This window comes from Staurois parvus, unplaced genomic scaffold (assembly GCF_062004578.1).
Source record: "Staurois parvus isolate SC_StPar_1 unplaced genomic scaffold, SC_StPar_1.0 ptg000402l, whole genome shotgun sequence".
NCBI lineage: Eukaryota > Metazoa > Chordata > Amphibia > Anura > Ranidae > Staurois > Staurois parvus.
Genome location: NW_028318198.1, coordinates 2,226,925 through 2,235,799, shown reverse-complemented (window position 1 = coordinate 2,235,799; position 8,875 = coordinate 2,226,925).

Below are 8,875 nucleotides of genomic sequence, written 5' to 3'. Positions count from 1 at the left end.
TTTTCAAATTTCCAGCTGCCGGCAGCGCCCGTACGTCCCGACATCACAGGGACCAGAACACAGAAGCTGGATGCCAGCATCGGCCAGAGGAGATGGCCGGGGACACTGCAGGGGACACATCGCGGGAGCGAAGGACAAGGTAAGCTCTGCAGGGACTCCCTATGCAGCGCCACATGGTAAGCCCGAGTGTAGCTTGGAGTTACCACTTTTGGTACAGACATCTGCAACCAATATCACATCGCATGTAAGCAGGTGCAGTTAGCTAGTCTGCTACTAGGTAGCTCTGTCCCAGAGTAGTGTGTGCTAACAGGGAATAGAGTAATCTGTTGCTAGGTCCCTTTTAGCTAGATCCCTCCTGTAGTGATATCATAGGTGAGTGCCCATATTTAAGACAGGTTGGGAGGAGTCTCAGTGCAGTTAGGGCATGGGAGCCAGAGACCCCACCAGAATGCAGAGGTAGCGTAAAATGATACTCTGGAAAGGGCTGGGAGGACAGGGTGAGGAAGACCTGCACTCAGAAGTGCTGACTGTAGTTATCTAGAGTTGGACTTGATGTATGAGTCGAACATAAGTTCGACTTGAACATTGTCCGGAGTTCGGCAAACACATGAACGGTAAGGGCGCTTGGCGGGCTCTTTGTCCCCCACGCCCCACAATGCACTGTGCCCTGATAGTGTATTCTGATTGGCCAAAGCAATGCACCTAAGCACAGGTTGACAGAATCGGGTGGCTCGGGGAAGTCACGAGTTGTCAGTGACGTAACGCGTAGGTTTACGAGTCCGCAGTTTCCGGTGCGCGGTGACGCACTTCCGGCGTGCGACGCCATCTTGCTACACCCAGGAAGTCCCAATTCACATGCAGTGTACCCACACATCGGTGAGGAGGGAGGACTGCTGAGATATGTGAGTTTTGTTACTTTGCACTTTGAAAATAAAGGAGTCTTTAATGCTACACTTAGAGGGTGTTTTCTTCTTTGGCTCACTGGATTGGTGAGCCATTGTTCTTCAGAGGCACCTTGGCTGAATAAGAGAAATAGGAGGCCCACCAGGAAACACAAAGAAGGAAGGAAAAGTTGTTGGCCCTTTTTGATTCTAGGATCCAGGTTGATCCTACAAGCCTGTTGGCCCTTAGGGGTCGCAGGGAGGAGGTGAGGAGGAAATTTAGCCACTGTTTGGAGAAGATTTTGGCACAAATCACTTATTGAGCATCACCGTATATTGCATGAATTGATTTATCACTTGAAGAACAGTATATATATTGATTTGTAGAAGGAACGGACATTTATTTATTCTTTTGCACTATTTTTTGGCACTTTTACACTTTTTAACAAGTTGGTACTACTTTTTTTGGTCACTTATATGTCAATTTTAAGCATGTGATTTATATAAGCCACTTGTTTCATTTAAGAGTGTGATCACTTGAGTCATTTATTGATGCACGTATTTATTGATTATTTATTTGAGACACTTTAATCTTTTAGAGTGTGATCACTTGAGGTATTATTGTAATTATTTTTATTGATTATTTATTTATTTTAGCAGTCATTATTTTGGTATTTTGTATATGTATTGATCACTTATTTATATATATTTATTTATTTTGAGCGCCACACTATATATTTATTTATAACTCATACAGTATTTTAGTAGCTGTGGAGTATCTTACCTCATACTCCGATGCGATAAGATACCCATTAGTGAATTCACAGTTGAACCTTCTAACAGGGAGTGATCACTATAGTTATCATGTCTCTTATCGTGGTGGAGACTAGAGCAGGTTGAAAAAGGCATTTTAGGTCAGGCCAAGTGTTCCCTTTTAGGCCAGGCCAAGTGAGGTTATCCCCCTGGAGGACCTGGGAGAAGTGTACTAAAGCAGAGGCAAACTTCAGTGATCCTGCCTTAGGAACTATATACAAGAATTTGTGAGCTGGACACAGATAGTCTAAGGCAAGCCAAAGCCCTCTGAGTGAGTAATAATGACCATGGGAAGGAGAGAGACTGATTAGGGGAAGATGGCTTAACCGAAATGTGCTGTATGCTGTTTTTCACATGTGACTGCTGTAGACCATCCACTATAAGTGATTGACAAAGTACTGTCAAGTGACCCTGGATAGTATGTCTATGTGGTGTGACTGTAAATGCCATCTTGAACTAACATCAGTAAAGTGCAGCAACTCTTTGTGTGAACATTCCTTTCTTCTAGATATAAAGGCTAATGGCTGGGAATGTGGTGGGGAAGCCTCTTGCATGAAGATAGGCACAAAAGGGCAGAGGGTAAGGCTTCAAGCAGGAGGGTTGTTGTTCTAGCAGGAAGAAACCAGGCAGGGACTTGTGCTCTTGGCACCATTCACAAGTCCCTTACATACAATTCCTCTCTGTGGTGGAAAATTTCTGAGAAAAAGAGGCACAATGGTATAGCAGATTGGTGGATGGTGAACACTGAGCACGGCTCCAGCTCCAACTTCCAAGGTATCCACCTCCCAGGAGAAAGGGAAGGAAGGATCTGTTTGAGTATTACGGCCAAAACAAAACCTGTCTCAAGAGTCTCAGAGGCAGGCAGATCTTCTAGGGGCCAATCAGAAGTACAGCCATCTTTCAATGTGAAGACTGTAATAGGTATATCATTAGTTGTTAATTAATTTCCTGTAAAAACTGATAAAGTCAATAAAGTGCTGTATTGCTTTCAGATCATAGGGTTGTGTCTAATAGAGGTGTGCTAGGATTTTGCCTGAATCCACGGAAATACCACTATTGGAAGTAATGTAACTGGGAAAGGAGACCTAAGTTTGTTGTAAAATGCATTTTAGAGAACTTGGCAAAGAGAAAATGCTCCTGTAGCTTGGAAGCGACAATGCAAATTTGTTTGACATGCTCAAAGAAGAAGGAAGAAAATATAAGAAAGTAATCGAAATAGACCATTATGAACCTGCATATTTATTGCCTTATGATACTATTGACAAACTTTTGAAAACCGGTGGGAGCATTTCTGAGCCCAAAAGGAATTACTAAATACTCATACTGACCCTCACAGGTGTTAAAGCTGAAATGTATTGTTTTTTTTTTTATCTACACCAGGGACAGTACTTTCTTGAATGATTAGTGTCCTGTGTGCTGGTGGCTGCTCTATTCCTTGAAATCCTCCATCCTTTGCTTCTCAGATACTTCTGCAGCTGTTATCTGGTGCTGCAGGGGTAATACAAGTTGTTTCACCTGTCACAGGCACTTATCAAAAGTGCCCACAATTCCTGCTCTCCCCCATCTCTATTTATAGAAGCTGTACTATCAGTTCCCACAATGAAAAGTGTTCTAGGAATGGAAGGGGACATTTTATTCATCCACCTGTTGTCCATTTATAGAGTGACTTTCATAAAAAAAAATCACTATACAACTTTATCGCTCTTGATGGGCATTACAAGTATTTAGCAGTGCCTTTTTGGCCCAGAATGCCCTCAATTTTCAGGTGTTTGTCAGCAATATTGTGTGGTAATACTTCCACAGGTTCATAGTAGTCTATTTTTATACTGGCAGAGGCAGCCAATTGATTGGTGATGGGCAAGGGCACCAGCAGTAAGGCAAGGGCATCAGGGGTAAAGAAACATTGTGTTCCAAGTGTCTATCCTAGCCACAGTTAATGCAAGGACCATGGCTTCCTCTAAGGTGGCAGAAGTGGGGTAATGAATTAACAAGTCCTTAATGCTGTTTGAAAGGTCTAGCCTGAATTGGCTTTGGCCAGCTGGTTTATTCCAGATAGAATCTGATGCAATATGTCAGAATGTTGGAGTATTGTTCAACTATACATTTCCCACCTGCTAGATGGTTCTGAAGTGTGTTTCTGCAGTATCAGTCCAATCTGGGTCATCGTAAAGCAGGCTCAAGGCTTTGCATAACGTGTAAACAGACTGTGAGCTGGGATGAGATGGTGACAAACTGAAGGCCCAAGCTTGGGGATCAACTTTTGAGCATAGATATTATGCTTCTGACCCTTTGGATCTCTGTCTCTGAGGAAAGAAGGTGGAGTTGAAAATATACCTTGCAGCTGTTGACAAAATTGTAAAAGTCTTTGCAGTTTTCAGAAGGATGATCAGGGATTTAAACCTTAAGTTCTAGTTCCACATGTGATAAGTGCTTGGGAACCGAGACCATCTGTTAGTGTGATACCCTGAGGGAGAGGTCTTGAATCTAATGGGTTAGGTCTTCGAATTCCTGAGCTAATAATTGTGCATGAGTGGGATCCACCCAAAAAATGGTGTTTGGCTTCTGTTAAAGTAAGGTCCAGATGCAGACACTCTATTCAACTGGTGAGTTTAACTTCACCTTTAGTAGCCAACCTTTCCTTAAGGCAATAAGGTCAACTGGTATTAGGTTTCCCCAGAACTTAATAGACAAAACTATATACTCTGTCTGTGGGATGTTGCTAGAAGACCCTATTTAGGAGAAAGTAAACTGATGGTACAGTGATGGGAGAAACAAGATGAAAGCCACTCTGGGGAAGTCTACACTGGCAGTAGGAAATGGGCTGCAGAGATAGCTTCTAAACATAGCAAATGTCAGTAACAGGAATGAACAGGCAAAACATGGTCAGCAGGAAAACACTATCACAAGAGCAATCACTGGGCATGCCTGGAAGCCAACATACTGTCATCCAGGAACTGGAATCCTAGCATAGAGGAGGAAAAATACAGCATTTAATTGCTCGGCAACCAGGATGCAAGCAGTTGCTGGGAGCAGAGAGTGTCAGAACCGGGCAACAGAGGCCACTGTTGGACAGGTAAGTATAAAGGTGTCCTACCTCTCATAAGGTAAATAGGTTAGGAGTCCTGACCTAAGTATCTGCACATTTTCTCCAGGTGAGTGATTTGCAGTAAGGCGTATATAAAGGTAACAGCCTGTAGGTTTTACATTTTAATCAAAGGCAGCAATAAAGTTTTCCCTAAATCAGAAAGGTTGACAAAAATTCACAAGCAGATGTTGTAGGCATTATAGACTAGGTCATGTTGGAGGGGCAGCAATTAATAAGTGGTTTGTTGAATCTGACAGGGGAGCTCCAGATCACTAGACTGCTTGAATATGCCAGAAACTGGTATTAATGAGTTGTCCTCCTTGGTATGATTCTCGCGTATAGTCAGCATATTTAAGCAGATTGGCATATCAGTATTTGTTTGTGCACTGCCTGCAATCTGCTCTTTAATTAGCATATCGCTCTTCTTTACTTTCAACAATATATTCCAATACCAGTACTGAAAACTCCAGACAGCAGTAAAAAAACAAGCATTCATTAGTACTGCCACTTGTTTTTTCTTTTGTTCTTAACAGGTAAAATTATGTTTTGTGTGGTTGTTCCCAAGTGTGTTAACTGGCCACATGTTTGGATGAGACATAGTAAATATATCCATTACTTTACAATACTAATTATATTTATGCTTTGTACATATAGCTATGTTTTTTTCAAGTGTCAACTCCTACTTTTTAATTACGAAAGGTATGCTGAAGCCATTGGTATTTCAGCAACAAATATTGAGGCTGTCATGGAGAGTACAATTAAATGGAAACAATAAGGTTGGCTAATCCTATATCAGTAAGAAATCCTACATTTACTTAACATAAATGTATAGTCCATAGGGCGCTACTGCTGGAACCAGACCTCTGTAGCTAATAGGGTGTTGCTAGAATGGATATCAAGGATAGGGAAGCTCAACAGACAATGAGGCAGCTCTTCATAGAGTTGGAGGCAAAGCTCTTGTGCAAAAACACATGGAAAGCAGGTTCTTCCAAGTGTAGTATTGGCAGTTTATTAACATACCAAGATAAAATTCTACTTGCAGGAAGACAAAACATGACATGCTCATCATAGTAAATCGAATGTTCCTGATGGTATGGGCTGAAGGGCCATCCGGCCGTCCAGCGGCAGCATGACCCATGGAATGCAGGGGTATTGGATAGCTGTAGAACCACGGGAGGAGTCGTGGAGCACGTACGTCGGAGATAACGTAAGGTGGGGGTGGTAACGCATTTCGGAGCATGCACAAAGGGCTCCTTCATCAGACCTAAGCCCCGAAGACTCACCAGCAGTTTTATATCAGCAAAGGGGGTGGGAGAATGGGAGGGATGGGGCAGGTGGACAAGCAGGTTGCTCCTTGGTCCTAAAAACCTATTACTTTCAATGCTATAAAACACTAGGTTATTAGGAAACTAAAAACAATAGTTTAAAAAATGTAAATGGGTATAGAAATAAAAATAATAATTAATTATTATACACACTTGTAAGCTTAACCCAATGATATGGAGATATCACATTAACCAATTGAAAAAATCATGTATGTATGTATATAGAGAGATAGCATACATTAGATCAAATAACAGAAAATAAAAATATATAAAAGATATCAGATATAAAAATCTCTAACCAGAAAGGAAGCTTCCGTTTTGGAAATAATTCCATCAGCAAGCGCCTGAGTAGCTAGTTCTAGTACTTTGGCCCCAATACTAAACCCAGGGAGCGGGTCACATACGCAAACAGAGATTAGATTTGTAACTCAATTTCATAGTCATCATAAACAGATGGAATATACTATACGCAAACATTGGCACATTTTATATCAAGACCCCTATCTCAGACACCGTCTGCTGAAGCAACCCAAATTTTCATATAGAAAAGCTCCCAGCATTAAAGGGAAAATAGCACCGAGCAAACTTAAATCTAAGAAAAACAATACAGTCCCACTCACGTTTGCTCCCATTGTTGGTATGTATCAATGTAAGAAATCCTTATGTAAGACATGCCAGTTTGTTCACTATGGGAAAAAGGTGTTTACTGTAAAAGGGAAATCCTATGCTATCAAGGAATTCCACACGTGCTCTTGTAAATACATGTTTTATTGTTTAGCTTGTCCTTGTGATTTATAATATGTTGGTAGGACTATACATACTCTCTGTAAATGCTTCGGTGAGCACTGTCGCCTTATTGAGGATGGTATGGATCAACATAGTGTGCCTAGACACTTAGTTGAAAATCATGGGAAATCCAATGAAGATCTTAGAGTATGGATTTAAAGGCATGCCACGTGATCTCCCTCAGGCAGAGTGATTTCAACGTCTGTCAGAGGGAAACCAATTGGATTTACACCTTGGATGTATTATCTCCAGGTGGACTAAACGAGGAGCTGGAAATAAACTTAATCCTGTAGAGATATCTGCCCTTCATCTATGCAGCTATTTATTAAATATGTATATATTTTTGAGGAAGATTTTCCGTTCGCACTTTATACTAATGATGTTTCCTTTAATAATTCCAGACATATATCTTCTTCTTCCTTTCTCCATTTAAACAAGAATCCCTTTCAGACTATAATAGTGGGATAAACGAAATATTATTACTATAGAAAACCATAGTAAGCATACTTGCATAGAGTGTATTTAAGCTGATTCAGCAATATAATAATATGTTATGATATTGTATCTACTTTTTAATAGTTTTCCATTTCATTCTCTTACATTTTCTTTGATAACTTTTATATAATTTAATTTTCTGTTATCTGATCTAATGTATGCTATCTCTCTATATACATACAGTACATACATGATTTTTTCAATTGGTTAATGTGATATCTCCATCTCATTGGGTTAACAAGCTTACAAGTGTGTATAATAATTATTATTATTATGCTTTGCCAGGCTCTAACTGCAGCTGTCTTCAGTTGTTCTTTTTTTGTGGGTCTATTGCAGAATACTCCACTTCTTTTCCTTCAAAAGCTCATGGATTGCTTTTGCAGTGTGTTTTCGATCATTGTCCATCTGTACTGTGAAGTCCAATCAACTTTGCTGCATTTGGCTGAATCTGGGCTGAGAGTATATCTCTAAACACTGCAGAATTCATCTGCTTCTGTCTTCTGTCACATCATCAATAAACACCAATGACCCAGTGCCACTGGAAGTCATGCATGCCCATGCCACCACACTACCTCCACTATGTTTTACAGATGACGTTGTGTGTTTTGGATCATGAGCTGTTCCAAGTCTTCTCCACACTTTTTGCTTCTCGTCATTCTGGTACAGATTAATCTTAGTTTCATCCGTCCAAAGAATGCTTTTCCATAACTGGTCTGGCTTTTTGAAATTTTTTTTGGCAAAGTCTAATCTGGCTTTTCTATTCTTCAGGCTTATGAATGGTTTGCACCTTGTGGTGAACCCTTTGTATTTGCTCTCATTAAGTCTTCTCTTGATTGTAGACTTTGACAATGAGACGCCCACCTCTTAGAGAGTGTCTTTCACTTGTCTGGATGTTGTGAATGTGTTTTTCTTTACCATAGAGAGGATCCTGCGATCATCCACCACTTGTCTTCCATTGACGTCCGTGTTGCTGAGCTCACCAGTGCATTCTTCTTTCCTCAGAATGTACCAAACTGTTTTTTTTGGCCACTCCTAATGTTGCTGCTATCTCTCTGATGGATTTGTTTTGTTTTTGAAGCCTTACAATGGCCTGTTTCACTTGCATAGACAGCTCTTTTGAACGCATGATGTAAGTTCACAGCAATAGATTCCAAATGCAAATACCACACTTAGAATCAACTCCAGATCTTTTACCTGCTTAATTGATAAATAAATAACGAAGGAGTAGCCCACACCTGGCCCTAAAACAGCTTTTGATTAAGTTGTCCAATTACTTTTGGTCCCTTGAAAAAAGGAAAGGGGGGTGGCTACTCTTAAGAGCTGTAATTCCAATTTGGATGTTCATGCCCTCAAATTAAACCTGAGAGTGTGCACTTTTAGCCCATATCCATCATATAACTATAGCTTGAATCTGTTTTGGTAAATACCTGAAAAAAAACTAAAATTGTTCCTGTGTCCAAATATATATGGACCTAACTATATGAAATAAA